The sequence below is a fragment of the Phoenix dactylifera genome, chromosome 18 (genome assembly GCF_009389715.1).
Source record: "Phoenix dactylifera cultivar Barhee BC4 chromosome 18, palm_55x_up_171113_PBpolish2nd_filt_p, whole genome shotgun sequence".
NCBI classification, from domain to species: domain Eukaryota; kingdom Viridiplantae; phylum Streptophyta; class Magnoliopsida; order Arecales; family Arecaceae; genus Phoenix; species Phoenix dactylifera.
Window position 1 is genome coordinate 1,454,002 of NC_052409.1, and position 17,045 is coordinate 1,471,046.

At 36.8% G+C, this 17,045-nt stretch overlaps 1 pseudogene; it reads right to left on the reverse strand.

The window, feature by feature from the left end:
• Positions 1-4,423: 4,423 nt before the first annotated feature.
• Positions 4,424-16,929, reverse strand: LOC103706991 (annotated as a pseudogene).
• Between the last annotated feature and the right edge of the window lie 116 nt (positions 16,930-17,045).

The window sequence follows — 17,045 nt, forward strand, 5'->3', positions numbered from 1 at the left end:
TCTAGAATGTTAACTTCATTTCATTCATGTTATATATAATTATCTATTTAGTATTAAGCTCTTGTTGAGATCATAGATTATGGTGAAGGTTGGACTCTACCAATTGAACAAATCGACACCCTCCCTTTACATCCACCTACCTTTTGCCTCGTTGATGATCGCAAAACCATCTACTCTTTTATATGAACTTATTGATATTGGCATTGCGTAAGTTTAATTTCTAATTATAGTCGTCCGATTTTAATTATTTACATGCATCTATATATTCTAAATGATAGTGTAAATAATAAGAAAAGTCACAGATACATTTAAATTTTCAATTTATGCGATCATTTGGACCAAGCAATCTATTTTATAAATACATATAATGGAATATCAGGATATATATATATACATATATGTATATTGTTGTGGCAATAAATGATTATCTAATTCATCCAGGTCATTATTTGTGTGGCCATCTAGATACCTTTAAGAATTCTCAAGGCATTTTGGTTAGGCCCCTCAAGATGGCCTATAAGCTGGGATGAACAGATTAGAAGCAATCGACCTACAAAACCGAAATCCCTCAACTCATCCCAATGACCTCGACGACCAATCCGAGCCAAGTAGAATTACTTTGCAGTAGGAGCAATCCAGTCTCTTTATCAGAGTGTATACGTGGCTTCAACAATTCTATCATATGTTAAGTGATTGCAGCACGTCTTCTTCTTTCTTACTTCCTTTAAGAAGCTCTTTCTGACTTAAGCACCACACACACACACACACACATACACATATATATATATATATATATATATATATATATATATATATATATATATATATATATATATATATATATATATGAAAAAATGATAGATTTTTAGAGTGCTTATGTTTGGTTGACCATCTATTTTTCTGAAAAAGTTATGTGTAGTTCCTACAAGACCAAAGAGTCCATCAAGGTCCCCTCACCCTTCGTTTGTCGGAAGCTATACTCTTCCAAGTTCTACTTCAACGTTATCCTCCTAAGCATTGTTCAAACAACCTTATTAACTTCTCGAGGGGGGGACACTATATGAAAGCAACACGAAACCAAATTAAAGTCAGAAAGTGGCGAGCGGTAAAGAGGGAAAAGCCCGTTGCCTCCACCGTGTTTCCCTCTCAACACGGCTTTGCGACATGTTTAGTTGCCACCCTGTAACCCCACGGCATAACGCTCAAATAAAAAAAAACCAGCAACACCTCGCGAGAATCTCAGAAGAACTCCTGGTTGGGTAATATCGCGACGTCTCCCGAGAGACGGTGGGGTCCGCGTCCTCGTGGCCGCTCGGGCGACAAGCCGACATGGTGGGCCCGAGGCCCAACACGTGAGACGCCACGTGGCCCGACACCGTCGGCCCCGGGGAAAGCTGGTTTTTTATTATCCCGGGGGAGAGGGTTTTGAGTCCACGAAAAGCAATAACGCCAAGGCGAGACGGGACTGGCGAGAGCCGCGGTGCAACCAATAGCCCGGCGAAACGTAGCAAGAGGTCTCGTTGCTTGGGTAGGCTATTGGTAAGCTAGTTGGGCCCCAAAGCATTGTCTCGGTGTTTTCTGGGGTCACGGGGAGTGTCGAGAGGGAAGGGGACAGGCCCACCAGCCCATAAGTGAGGGCCCCACCATGAGGATATTCGCCATGATGAGCCCGGGATACGCCACGATATTATATATAGAGAGAGGGGTTCCCCCCGCCCGAGGCCAAGGATGTGCAGCCAATATAGTAATGGTTATTGCGTCTTGGGAAAAGGACTGTAAATGATGTGAGGAAATGTAAAAAAATAACACCAACCCATGCATCCTCACACTCTGGCACAGCTCTCTGTTGCTGTCACGATCAAGGGAGGATTGGGTGAATGTGAGTGATTGCTTCTGTGGTGGGAAAATAGATATTGGTAGTGATGATGTTGCTTGAGAGGGTTCTGCACCAAATAAAATTGTTGACCGTGACTGCTTTGAAGTCTTGCGAGCTGTGGTTCCATGCTCATGGCGTGTGCATCCCACGGCCACCCGTCGACGTGAATTGATCAAAGAATTGCTGCATGAAAAGCACAACCTTTGTCTTGCCTGATGGACTATGGAATGATGAATGACTTCGGATTGATGGCATTTATGTTCATGACGCGTTCGGAAGAGAGAAAACTGAAAACTATCTTTGCGGGAGAGGCTGGTAAACGTATTCTGTAAAAGAGGAGTAATGTAAGAATAATATATCAAAGATCTATTAAGACTAACCCAGTTGCATCATCTGGATCCTGGAGTTCTAAGATGGTTGAAGTGCATCAGTTGGGATATTGATGTTCCCGAAAATCGCAAATTTGAAGGCTGGGTAACCTAGAACTTACTAATCGCAAATTTCCCTCTTGCATTAGGCTGAACCCTGATGATGGATGGCAATAAAACAACAATAGTGATGCCAGTTTTAAGATGTCTTTGTAGAAATATGCACCATTTTTTGATCCATTAGTGACACCTATTCAGCCATATCTCTGTGGAGGCGCCATCTTTCCTTTTCCAAGGAAAAGAAGATCCACCAAAGCTGGCTTCAGCAAATTCAGTTGGGGAGAAGGCCCAAAGGGACTCGAGTAGAGCTGCTCCTTATGAAACATGGGAACAACTAGCAGAGTTGCTTGTCCATTTGAAGCATATTCTTTACGCTCAATTCATTTGCAATCCTCACACTAATCTTCCAATAATCCCTCAAAAAAAAAAAAAATAATCTTCTGCTAATCTCTTGAAAACACCTCACAACATTGTCAACTTGACTCATCACAAGAAGTTTTAAGATGATGACTCCTATTGCAAGCTCGTATCAGGTGATCTGCACCCGATGATCTGTCCCGTCCAGATTGAGTGGTACGCTGGTACTCAAAGAAACCAAGTTTCAAATTGGCCAAACCGAATCACAATAAATAAATAAAAAATCCGTTGGGACGTACAAAGTCTGTATTATTTTTTGAAAGAATAAAGGCCCCTTTGTCCCTAGCTGTGCTGATTTAAAGCAAACGATGTGGGTGGTTTAAAGGGAACATAAAAGCCTAAGTAAAGCATAAAGCTGTGTTAAGTGGTGGGTAGTATGATTAAAGGACCACATGTTGGAGGTTATGGAAGTCGGCATCCAAATTAACTCGGAAACCGTCATTTATAAGCTTTTCTGTCGCGTCTCTGTTCCATGAACCTCTTCTCTCCCATTAAAAAGTGCAAGAATAAAGAATATCTTTATATGAAACCAGGGATTATAAACATTCTTTATCCTTCTCTTTTTTTAGGTTCAGCCCGTACCGCTAAAGATTGTATCCAGGAATGGAATCATTAGATTCAAATTAAACGGTTCATGTGATTGTCCTACAATATCATATCATCACGACTCGCCACCTGAGTGTCCTAGTGCTTCCTATTTGATTCCGGGAGAGATTTACCCTTTCAATTATTTGCTAAGATGGGGTAGGGGCCAGTTTAGCTGCCCTTAAGATGGATTGGATAAGCCACTTCCGATTTAGCTGCATCGCCTATAGAGGAAATAAAAGAGCTATTCAAGTTGAAACTACAGCACTAGCTGCAGATGCAACTTGTTTAACGAAAATAAATAAGTCTTTTAAATAGAAATTAAATTAAGAATTAGATGAATTAATTTGGATTTTGGATCTTCTCTTTTTTTTTTTTCTTTTTTTTGAAGAGAAGATTTTTCTTCTTCTCTTTCCCCGCTCATCTCTACTAATCGAGAAGGGCACTTCCGAAAAAGATGCATCATTCTTCATAGTAGTAAATTGAGTTGCATTGATCTGTGACTTGATCCGGCGAAAGATAGGTCACGGTTAAATCTGGTAACTTGCCAAGCTATACGACATGTTGCCGTATGTTCTTGGAGCCTCCTTTTAAGGGAGATTGGAAGATCTTGTCGCAGCCAAAACAAGAAGCGAGGCCGGATAAATGATGTCCCTTGGAGTCATTCCTCAGGATCCTTTACGTCCCCCAACCAGGATCTCTATCATCTCATGACCGCAATGAGAACCTACGGATGTTTAAAGGATTTAACCTCTCATGGCACCGCTTTGTTGGAGAGGGAGAATAAAGCTCCTTTCGGATCATCCATATTTAATTATTTATCGAAAAGCAAATAGTGCAGCTGACTTTTTTGTGGCGCATTACTCTAGCAGGTTTCTTTCGATAAACTGAGTAAAAATTTCTTACTCTCCTTGCCATTTTTTTTTTTTTTTTTTAAACTTTGTTGGCTGCGTGTTGTATGAGGCACCGGTGTACCTTAAAAAAAAAAAAGAAAAAAGAAACAAACATACGGTACTACTACTATATGGGCCATAAAATACCATGATTTTGACACCATACAACCGCGAGCTATAAACCAGTCATTCAACAGACTTTGAAGTACCACCAGGAGGGAACGTAGAAGAAAATAAGAGGATTAATTCACGAGTTGCAACTTGCAAACTGACCCGCTTACATCGTTCACATGTGGAATATTTTAACACCAAGCAGCAGCATGGAAACTATTAAGGAACAGACGGGTACACTGGAAGGCCTCTATGGCAATTGCATCCCCACGGTGCACAACACAGTATTCTTGCTATTCAAGATGGCCTCATCAGATTTTAGGCAAGTCTTGATCAAATACATTCTAAAATTTTGTTTATTAACAGTATTACCGAGTCCGTTGTAGTTTTGATGGATGGCTCTATAGAGCGTCCTTGGACAGCAGGTTCTGCAACTGGATCTTCCGAACGTTGCAGAGTTCATCAACTCCATCCCCTCTTTCAAAGACAGCTGCAGCACCCATTCCCGAGACTGCACATGTAGAGTATAACAGATAGTTGGTCCAGTCAACACTCATAACTTCAAGAGGAGAGAGGGGCAGAGGAAAAAGCAACCAAAATGATCTCTCTGTTCCTGATGCAAATTTAAAATAACTAATATTTCAAACAACGAACATAGCATGCGCTAGCAACTCTTCGAAGGCAAATGGGTGTTGAGAATCCTCCAATAGCTACATTAAAATGTTAATTGCAATGCACAAACCTGCATATCTGAAGTTTCATCATAAAAATTTGGAAATGCTGTTTGGTCCAGCAAAGTTTCTATTTATTAGCCACTTAATACTTTTGGCTACCTTTTACACCAGAAAACCATTCCTTTTACATTAAAACACTATTCATTGCTACCTTAACTCTATAAAGAACAACTACCGGTCATCTAATCCTTGTAAGATTTTTTGTACTGCAAATTCATTAATTACTTTGATCTTGTGATACAGATATGATCCAAACAGTTTTTTATATAAACTTAGTTACAGAAAAATCAGAATCCTATGTTCTGTAGACATTAATCAACTGATATCCATGCTCTGGTCCACTACCTTATGCCTGTCAGTCTGCAATTACCAATCAAGGAAAAAATCCAAGTAATAATTCGAGCAGTTTCAAAAGGTCAAGCGGCTGGCAACCTGAAGTCCTCTTGTATTTTTCCCTTTTGAATCTAACTTACATGCATGGGTGGCCTTTTGACTAAAGGATTTATATTGCTGATCATCATAAACACAACTTACAACATATTAATCTAAATTCTAAACCATAAGTCAAAATCAAACCACTGTGTCTCACTCATAAAACTGTTTATATTGTAATTGGATGATGTATTAGTAAGACATCTCTGAAACTTTGACATTTGTTATTATATTTCTTTAAATATTATAGATCATAATTGATGGTGTGCATTTTTCATTTAGATGACGTGTCATTCTTTTTTCAGAAAAAGATGTAGTCCTTTTTCTGTCTGTCTACGAAAGGAACCTCTTTGCAGTATGATGGAGAAATGTGATGCTCCAAATTAGGAGGAAAAATAATGTCAACAGATGTCTAATAAGGAAAGCTAAAAATATGTCGTCATTCTTCACATTATGAAGCCAGTTCTGAAGTCCATGTTGTTCTATGATCCTCTAGTGCAAAGTGTGGAAATCAAGTTGACAATGAACACAATCATATGTTTGCAGGCAAAGGTTGTGTTAGGCCAATATTAACTACCATATACAATAATCTATAAATAATACTATATCATCAGAACAAGGAAAGTAAACATAGTAGTTCCTGACATTATTAACTGCGCATGAATGTCATCCCACTTAATTCAGAAATTATCTAATAAAATTAACATAGAGTTATATTCCATTACTAGTGCCATGACATACCATTATATCCTCAAATTCTTAAGGTTACCCGATTATTTAGATTTAGCACATCAATGGTATCATTGTAAGATGCAAATTGCAAATATAAAGTAAGCCAACACAAAAATATGTCAAGCATCATAAGTTATCTAGTAAGGATACAAAAATGTGTCATCCCTATGAAATATGTGGTACCTCCTAATGATCAGATATGATCATTCAGACATTACCTGTTGCACCCACTGGGTGCCCAAGAGCAATTGCACCTCCATTTACATTTACTTTTGCTGGATGTAGCTCCAGCTTCTTGCAGCAATACACAAATTGAGAGGCAAAAGCCTACATAAAAGAAAATAATAAGATTCAAATCAGTTTCATATTAGTGAAATGCAGAACAAGATCAAAACATTCTCCCTAAACTATTACCTCATTTAATTCAAAGAGGTCAATATCTTCAATCCGAAGACCAGCAGATTTTACTGCAGCAGGTATTGCGACAGCAGAAGCAATGCCCATAACAGCAGGATCCACACCAACAGAAGCAAAGCTCCTGCATGGATCACAACATAAATGTTGTATTCTTGTACAAGAAGAAATCAGCAAGAATGTTGTTAAATAAAACCCATAAGTTAATGGACATAATTTATGAACAAGATGCCTAAAGCCAAAGCAAAATAAATCTGAATTAAGACAATATGGTAGGGATCATGTCTGAAAGGAGCAAATCCAAAACAAATATCGGAGATTATATATAAATATGTTCATAACAAGTTAACAACTTCTAGAGAAAACAGAAAGAAAAAATTCTAGTGAGCTTATCTTATTTATAAAGGGTTGGCTTTATCAATGAACATTTGCCAGAGTTTAAGAATGTTTTCTCGCCATTTCTTCCTATGAGGACCCGTGCAGACGTATGTTTAATCCTACATTGTCTATACACTGGGTAGATCTTCGATACTTATACATAACTAAGGAACCCAAATAACACCTTTCGGCTAGCCTTTTTGGGTAAGGTCCTGGGTTACTACAAATAGTATCAAAGCAGACCCAGCCATAGCCCATGTAGACTAGGAGACAATGCAGTATGGGCCTATCAAGGACCGACCATGGTTGGTCATTGTATTTGTGATTGAATTTGGTCCACTTTGGACCCTTAGCTTGGAGAGGACGCTAGAACTTAAAACGGGAGGAGTATGTGAGGACCCATGGGGAGTATATTTTAATCTCACATCGGTTATTCACCAGGAAGATCTTAGGTATATATATAGGGCCAAGGAATCCAAATAACATCTTGGCCAGTCTTTTTGGGTGAGGTCTTGAGTCGTTACAAATAGTATCAGAGTAGATGAGATCCACAACCTATGTGGACTAGAGGATACTACAACATGGACCCTTTTGGGACTGAACATGGGCCGATCATGGTGTTTGTGATTGGATTTTGATTGAATTTTGATTGAATTTGGATCCTTAATTTGGTGAGGATGCTGAGGCTTAAACATAGGGAGCGTGTGAGGATCCATGCATGTGTTTAGTCCCCCATTGGCAATGCACTAGGTAGATGTTGCGTATATATATATATAGGACCAAAAAGCCCAAATAACACCTTTCAGCTAGCCTTTTTGGGTGAGGTCCTGGGTTATTACACTTCCTATGATGCCAACTCTCTCAACTGGTGCTGAATCTTGTAAGCTCTTAGCAAGAAAAGGTTAGCCATAAGACTTAAAGGACAATTGATGGATAGGAAATCCACCTCATTGATTATGGAATTTTAGCTCACTGAATCAGGGAGCAGTCCTGCATTGCCTTTGACTCAAAAAAGAGTTTAGCTGAAGAAGTAAGAGGGCAAGATCTGATGTACGAAAGGAAATCATCTTAAAAAAAATCAAGTGGCTGCAACTAGTTGATGCTAGTTAGTAGCATTTAGGATAACCAAAAAGTTAAGATTATGAACTAATTGTTGCAAAATCAAAGCTCCTAATACTTGAAATTATGCTAACATAAGGGAACCTAGTTTGATAGAAACACATAAGCTTAGCTACATGAGATCGGTATGCTACAATGAATGAACCTAGTTAGATGAACTAGCATAGTCAAGAGCAAGACATAAGCTTAGCTACATGAGATCAATGTGCTACAAGACTTGGTTAACCTAGCTCACTGAATTACTTTGTTCAAGTGCATATGGAAATTGCCAGGGGGAGAGTCTAAACCTGCATACACCAAGTATGGGGAACCCCTTCTGCATAGCCACATCTCTCCGCATGAGGAGGACTGCTCCAGCACCATCACTCACTTGACTAGAATTGCCTACAATAACAACATCATAATGAACATCCATAGCCAGATAATAACCTGATGCCTAGCCAAATCCACAAAACAAGAAATGTTTCAATACCAGCAGTTGTGCTCCCATCCTTTTTAAATACTGGTTTGAGCTTTGCAAGACCAGATAATGATGTCTCTGGCCGAATTCCATCATCCATAGAAATTGTCACTTGTTTTCCTTAGTTTTTGGGTCTACAATCTTCATAAGCGAGCATTATAAAAATTGACAAGAAGATATGTTGAGCATCAAAAATAGAGAAGTCTACTAAAGAAACTGGTGTAAGCATATATAGATGAATGCTCCTCATTGTCATCCTAGAGCGCTTTCTATGTTCTAATTTGTGGAACTTAGTTTGCAGCCAATGATGAAAGCACCACTAACACAACTTCTTTGGCTTAAAGAAATCAATATTTAATATCCATTAGCTTAATTGCATACTGCATTTTACCACCCAACTATGTAGAATGTGGAATTATGGTAATTGTCATTTTGCAACAGCTCATCTGCATTGTTCACATTAAAATGTGGAACGGTACAACCACCAAGGCAATATGAAACTTTTAAGCATAGGAAGCATCAAGATTGGACCATTTAGCAAGTTCTCACCTTTGTGGTCACAGGAATGATTTCATCTTTAAATTTACCAGATACGGTTGCTGCAGCAGTGCGCCTATGAGATTCAACCTGACCACAAATTTTGAGATAAGAATATGACTTTACATAAGAGAAGCATCAATGTTTTAGACCAAGTTAAAGGAAATCCAAAACTCACAGCAGCCTGATCTTGTTCCTGTCGGGTTACACCATAATGGTGAGCAACATTTTCGGAGGTAATGCCCATGGGAAGGAGACAATCTTGAGCTTTTTGAAGTGTATTTACCTGAAACACCCAAAAAATGAGAGCACATAATGGCCAACAATCTGATCCAGAACCAAGAAGAGTGTGAAGTTCACTGACATCTTAAGCAAAAAATAAATCAAAGACATACTTTTGGATTTATTGACCCTTCCCAAGCAGCTGAATTTGCAGTCATAGATTCTAGCCCAGCACCAACGCCTGCATGGGTAAATGAAATTTTAGCGTCAGGAGCTTGAAAAGTCAAGAACAATGACAAAAATGCAAAACATAATCTTACCAATGTCATAAAACCCAGCTTTTATGGAAGCAGCAACATCGGCAACTGCTTGAAGGCCAGATGAGCATTGTCGGTTGACAGTTCTGACGGGAACAGTTTCTGAAGAGTCCAGAGAAATAGTTTATCTTGCTGGGTGTAACAAGAGGTGTTAAATTCATATTAACCAAGGAAACAAAAATACCAGGAAAACCAGCATAGAATGCTGCCATCCTACATTCTGTTGCCCTTTGAGAGCCTGGTGCCAGGACAGTGCCGACCACAATATCACCAACTTCATTTGGATTCAGTTTAGTCCTGTCCAACAATGCCTATTACATAATTTACATATGACAAGCATAAATAAGATATACATTAGATGCTAGTAGTTTCCAAATCACGTGACAGTAAAAAGCTGAAAAATACAAACCTTAAGAACAGCAGCCAGCAGATTCTCAGGGTATGTGTCCTTAAATCCTCCTCTTTTGGACTTGAAAATTGGAGTTCGATAAGTGCTATATTGTATGGATAAGTGAATGAAAATTACCCAGCAGTTTATGCACTTTACAACTGTACTTCTAAGATATTAATGCAGAACATGACAAATCGTTGACATAAGATACTAAGTTCCTACCTACTAATGCTAAACCAATAGAACAGGTTCTGATGCCCCAGGAAGGATGAGATATACAAAATCATCATAGAGTGATAGAACATGACGTCAACAAGGAGGATAATGAATGCTAACATGATGTAAATACATTAAGGAACAAAGGAATCATAAACGGAACCTACATATTCATATGTGTTGCAGCTTAAGATATGTGCTTTGGGGCCTAAAAGGCATTGAAGATGATCATATACCATTTTCTTTTTTAATGGTAGCATTGAAGGCAGTACCAAAATATTCTTCCATTACTATCAGGGGAGGAAGCATGTGAGAAGCAACAAAGGAAGGAGAAGTGGCAGATGACGGACCACAAATAATGAGGAAAACATGATACGTTAAGGACAAATGAGAAAATAAGTATGCTGCTAAGATGTCTGATTGGGAACACCTAAATAACAATAACAAAATGATTGGGCATAAGAAAAGAGGGGTAACCAACCTCCTCTAGGTTATCCTACTTTGTAGGGGATCGAAATATTAAATATAATATGTCTTTCAAGCATGTAAGATCATATGACATAAAAATAGTGATAGCTAATACAATCTTCTCTGTAGTAGAAAAACATCACAATTTCCATACGTTTTGGGAGCATTTCCTATAAGTTTCGTGTTAACAAGGAAACAGTTCCCCGTAATGAAGATTATATACCATGAGTGACATTTATTTTACCTCATTCTGCCAATATGCAAGATAATATCTAGTACCATGACTGTTGATTGTGGAATAGTATCCCTGCTAATCCCATAAAATTCAGACAAAATCCTCACTCCTTTCTCACAAATGTGTAAACAAATATAAACTGTTTTTCTTTCTGAGGATCAAAACCACGGTTCCCTGTGATTAATACCAACTACAGATCAAAAGTGCCAAAATTTAAGTGACAACGGAACAGTTGATCAGATATAGATAGAACTTACGCCACAACAACGACATCATCTCCAAAGCAAGAACTCCTCTGATACGCCGCACTATCCCCGGCAGCACAAATAGAAGCCTGCACAGAAACAACCGATTCTGTAATGAATGACATGACAAAGAACCACAAAAGTACTAAAAAAATTAACCAAGAAAAGAACTTCACACCAAGAGAGAAGGGGGAGAGAGACAGCGACCGCGCAAAGGCCCATGTCCAATTCAGATAAGAAAACGTTCAAAAACATGAAACAAAATCCCACGACCAAAAGCAAAGACGAACCACAACCAAGAAAACCCAAAATCCAAATCAAGAAACGAATGAAAGATATCCAAAACACCTAAACTCACCACACACAAATAGCCAAACCAAGAAAGACATCCAAGAAGAGCCAAACAACACCGAACCTAACAGAGATTGTGATCAAGAAAGAAAACTCTGGGGATCCAAGAAAATTCAAAGAAAACGAGTTCAAGAGGCAGGAGATCGATTACCGATAGCATGGGCGAATCATTGGAGGAAGGAGAAGGGGTCTGGAGGTGCTGAAGGAGGAATCGCTGTCTGTTGATCGCCTTCTCCATCTCTTCTCCCTTCGGTTCGATCTCTCTCTCCCTCTCCTTCTCTCTTCCACTCGATCGCGGTTGGAGGAACCGCCATGGTACCTCTCTAAAGACCTCGGGAGGGGCCGAGGGCAATTCAAATACGCATTTGCTGCATATTGCTTACACAAGGGCCTTTTGCAATTGCAAAAATTCTTTTTCTTGTAACCTCTTATATAAATAGAAGGATATCATCTTCCAGAGGCAACTCATTGTAGATTAAAGACAGGTTCGGGTTATATCTTTCACGTGAAAGCTTCTTTCATGAAACATGTCAACATTTTTCTTTGACATCGTGAAAAAAGATGAATTGGACTTTTGCATGAAACATACAACCTGAATTCTTAAAGATGAGATGATGTTCCCTGATTAGTTAGTTATAGGTTTAGAAGGCCCTATATGGTATAGGCCGGGTGCATTCGCTGATGACATCTCCTCTCAAATGAGATGTTTGTGTCCATGTAAAGTTGCACACCATTAATAAGCAAGTTTTGGTTCAAACCATGATTCCACTGCATTGAATTACTTAACACATGAATATATTCAGTCAATTTATTTTCTGAAGGGATAAAAAAGGGAAGTATGAACAGTACTAGTGTCATTGTAGGAAATGTTTTTCTTTCCAACGAATTGTGCACAGAACTTTCAAGATATAATGATCATTTTTGGAGACAAAAACATCTAGATCTAGCATTTTTTTGAGCTATAGATATTTGGAAGAGGAAGAGGTTGTAGGTGTCTTTTATCATAAGTTTTGAAATATTAATGATGCTCAGCCTCTGAAGGTTATAAAACATGATTGTGATGTGAGTTGGATGGTTTCATGTTGGTTTATTAATATAATGTTTAATTCAAAATTTTGAGATTTTAGAACTCTATATTGGATATTTATCTAAACATAAACTTAGTTAAATATAAAAACATATTTTAGACTCCTAAATAACTTAGTTTTCTATTTTAATGTTTTCTCTTTATTTCTCTCCCATCTCTTAAAATTCTATGGACACCTCTATAATTGTTTCTCATGTGGTATCTTAAGTGTAGAGATGCTTTCTCTTCTCACAAAAAGTTTCGAACGGATGCTTCACAAACGGAGACTTGCGTAAATGAGGAGATGCATTCTCACAAAAAGATGCATCTGATCTGATGGTGATCTCAACAGGCACAACCCTTGATGAATGGATGGATAATGGGAAGAGATGCATTCAATAAAAGGATGCTTAAGCATCTAATTATACTCATCATTTCACATCTAGAAATAGAAAAGGGGTTGTACTTCCCATCCATCAAAACATCCTTTTCTATCTGAATAACACCAAATTAGAGAAAAAATTGAGAGCACTAACTGAGTGAACTCAAGTGCACCCATTAAGCATTTGAGAAGAGGATTGTGTCCATATATAAGAGGATTGAAAGAGACTGCTTCAATTAAATTTTCTAATTTTTAATGCATCTGGATTTGGCTAGTTCGAGTTTGATCATAATTCTCCTTTATTAGAGTGTATTTCAAGAAGAACATGAAGCATTTCGTTGGATCTTGACAGTAGACCACCATCAACTGTTTGCACCACAGCGGGACGAATTCTATTCTAAAGGAAGCACCTTTCATAGCATGCCTCGAACCGGCTAACATCAAAGCTTAATTTATTTATTCAGTGTGTGCAGAAAGCCATTAATTAAATATTAGAGATAAACAATAAAATCACATAAAAAAATTATAATATTTTAGTAGATAGATTTTTCCAACAAATTTTGACATCTTTAGATAATTACACTTCTACAAAATTAGAGAAATTTGACAAAATTTTAGCCACCGGCAACGCCAGATGCATTATTGGCTGACCTTTTTAGGATTATATTCGGTTATTAAAAATCCTAATCCTAGTAAGGGCACCACCACCTCTACCATTCCGGATTCAACAGCCGCTACTACCACCCCTGCATAATTAGATATAGAAAAAGATTTTATTTGTCACGGTAGAATTTTATCTACTCTTTCTGATACACTTTATGATATATATTGCACATTGCACTGCACGTGAGTTATGGGATGCATTAGAACAAAAATATGGTAAAGAAGATGAAGGTCTACAAAAATACATTGTAGGAAAGTTTTAGACTAAAATGATCGATGATAAATCAATAGTGAAACAAACCCATGAACTGCAAGCTTTGGTTCATGATATGACCCAAATAGGAATCAAGCTTGATGAGAAATTCTTAGTGGCTGCAGTTGTTGAGAAAGTACCTCTTAAGCAGAAATCTTTTGCCTTATTATTAAAACATAAAAGAGATTTGTCAACTACGAGTGATTTAATTGTTTCACTTGAAATAGAAGAAAAATATAGATAAAAGGATAAATTGTCCAATGATTTTAATACAAGATAAATTTGGTATCGAGAAACAAATATAAGAAATTTAGAAAAGAAAAATATAATAACTTAAGCCTCAATAAAAAATTAACAAAAATAAAAATACAAATAGAAGATGTTATGTGGTAAACACGAGCACTTTACGAGATATTGACGCTATCGGATGGATAAGCCTCTAAAAAATTAGAAAGATCGGAATAGCCCATAGGCAAACATGGTGACCCTCGGATCCAATTCACTTAGAGCCGATGAAAGGTTTGTTTCAATAAACTTTGAGATAAATCTATCATATCAATCTACTAATTAGTAGATTGATACTGGTGCTAATGTACGTGTTTGGGCTGATAATAAATTCCTATTCTCCACTTATTAGGTCTCCGATAGAAACACTATGACGATGGGGAGCTCTACTACTGCATATGTAAGAGGTGAAGGAAGAATAGAATTGATATTAATATCTGGCAAACTCTTACTCTTCACAACATGCAGCATGTACCAGAAGTTAAGAAGAATCTTATTAGTGGTTCTTTGCTAGTAAGGAATGGCTATAAAATGATCTTTGAGATAAATAAAGTAGTTGTAACCAAAAATGGTAATTTTATTGGAAGGGGTTATGTATTCAATGATTTATTCAAACTGAATTTAACAAAAGTTGAAAGCAATAAAATTAGTTCTTCTTTTGCTTACAATATTGTATCTTCTAATTTGTGGCATGGAAGAATTGGTCATATAAAGCATAATACTATTAGGAGAATGATGAATTTAAATTCAACTTTTTAAATATGGTATAAATGCAAGTAAAAAATGTGACATATATGTACAATCTAAGCAACCAGGAAAACCATTTAAAACAATATATAGAGAAACTAAACTTTTAGAATTAATACATAGCGATGTATGTCACTTAAACATTTTAACTAGAAATAGAAAAAGATACTTTATTACTTTTATAGATGATTTCTCTAAATGCTGTTATATATTTTTTATTAGAACAAAAGGCGAAGCTAAAATTCTTAGATCAACTTAATAGGAAAACTAAAATTCTTAGATCAAATAGAGGAGCAGAATATACCTCAAACGAGCTTAATAATTTTTGTGAAACCAATGGTATCGTTCATGAAATTACACCACCTTATTCATCCCAGTCTAATAGAATGGCTGAAAGGAAAAATATAATTTTAATTGATATAGTTTATTTTGTGTGTGTCGCGGGGGGTGAGGGAGGTAGAAAACCTAATTTAAATCATCTTAAATTGTGGGGGTGCTTAGCGAAGGTTAAAATTTCTGAAACTAAGAAGAGAAAATTAGATCATAAAATGGTAGATGGGGTATTTATAGGATATTCTCAAAATCATACTGCTTATAGAATTATGATCATAAAATCAAAAATTTATGGGATTGATGTAAATACTATAATAGAGTCTGGAGATGTTGTTTTCTTTAAAAATATTATGCCTCTTAAAGACAAAATTAATAAATCTTTAATCTTTCTAATCTACCTTCTAGTAGCAATTCTAATATAGAAGATATTAGTGAAAATGCTAATTCTTCATATGTAGAAGAACTTAGAAGAAGGAAAAGATGAAGGATTGAAAAGAATTACGAAAATAATTTTTACATCTATTTGGTAAAAGATGATCCTAAGTGTTATAGTGATGCAATTAAGTCAGTAGACTCTATATTTCGGAAAGAAGCTATTAATCATGAAATGGAATCTTTAATGAATAATGGAACTTGGGTTCTTGTTGATCTACTTGAAGGGTGCAAACCTATCAGTTGTAAATAGATCTTTCGAAAGAAATGAAGGATAGATGGATGTGTAAATAAGTTTAAAGCAAGATTAGTTACTAAAGGTTTTATCCAAAAAGAAGGATTATTTTGATATCTATTCTTCAGTTACTAAAATTACATCCATTAGGACTTTAATTGCTTTACGTTCTATTTTTAAACTTGAAATTCACTAAATGAATGTGAAAACAACATTCTTTACTGGTGATCTTGAGGAAAAAATTTACATGGAATAACCAAAATAGTGTGTAAACGACTTAAATCCTTGTATGGACTAAAATAAGCACCAAAATAGTGGGGCATGAGAAGTTTGATTAAATAGTTCTATCTCATGACTTCTCTACAAGTGAGGTTGATAAATGTGTCTATACCAAGATAAATTGTGATTCATGTGTTATTATGTCTATATGTTGATGATATTTGAATTTTTGGAACCAACATAGAAATTATTAGCGATACTAAATCTTTCTTATCTAGTAATTTTGACATGAAGAATCTAAGTCCAGCAGATGTAATCTTAGGAATTAAATTGATGAGATTACCGCATGAGATTAGTGTCACACAATTACACTATATAGAGAAAATGTTAAAGAAATTTGATAAGTTTGATTGTAAACCCTTGAGCATACCTTATGTCCATAGTGTAAAGTTCAGTAAAAATAGGGGTAAACCAATGACACAATTAAAGTACTCAAAAATTATTGGTTCATTGATGCACTAGACTAGATATTGCTCATGTTGCAGAAAGACTTAGTAATACTTAGATATTAAAGTACTCTCCTAATGCATAGCACTGGAAAGCACTTGATAGAATACTTACGAAAATATGGGCTGGCACGTGAGATTCTGCAGTAGAGAAGGTTTCCAATTGGGTGCACATCAGTAAATACAGCCTCAGAATTTCAATCAAGCCCCTCAACTGCCAGTTGATGCCTGAGATACATATGAAGCATTAAAAAAAATGGGCTCTCAGAATAAAAACAAACCATCGAATGTGTCCAATCGTCAGAGTTGCCTGCATCCGATCTGTAAGCCAAGGGAACAAGTATTACATTTTCATTCTGACTC